The sequence below is a fragment of the Aptenodytes forsteri genome, unplaced genomic scaffold (assembly GCF_000699145.1).
Source record: "Aptenodytes forsteri isolate BGI_AS27 unplaced genomic scaffold, ASM69914v1 Scaffold179, whole genome shotgun sequence".
In the NCBI taxonomy this organism is placed as follows: domain Eukaryota; kingdom Metazoa; phylum Chordata; class Aves; order Sphenisciformes; family Spheniscidae; genus Aptenodytes; species Aptenodytes forsteri.
In genome coordinates, this window is record NW_008795378.1 from 1,610,441 (window position 1) to 1,610,643 (window position 203).

Here is a 203-nt window from a genome sequence, read left to right on the forward strand (position 1 = left end):
TTCCATCACCGCAGGGCTCTCCCACCTAAGATCACCCTGGCGGCCTGAGCCCAGCCCTCCCATCTTCTGGGAGGGAGGGGATACGAAACAAATCTCGGCGGGGACTGACATTTTGGGGCCTCCGGTCGGCTCGGCTTGCCCCCGGGGTCCCCTCTCCCCGGCCGGACCAGCAGAGCAGACCCCGGCGGGCCCAGCGGCCGGGC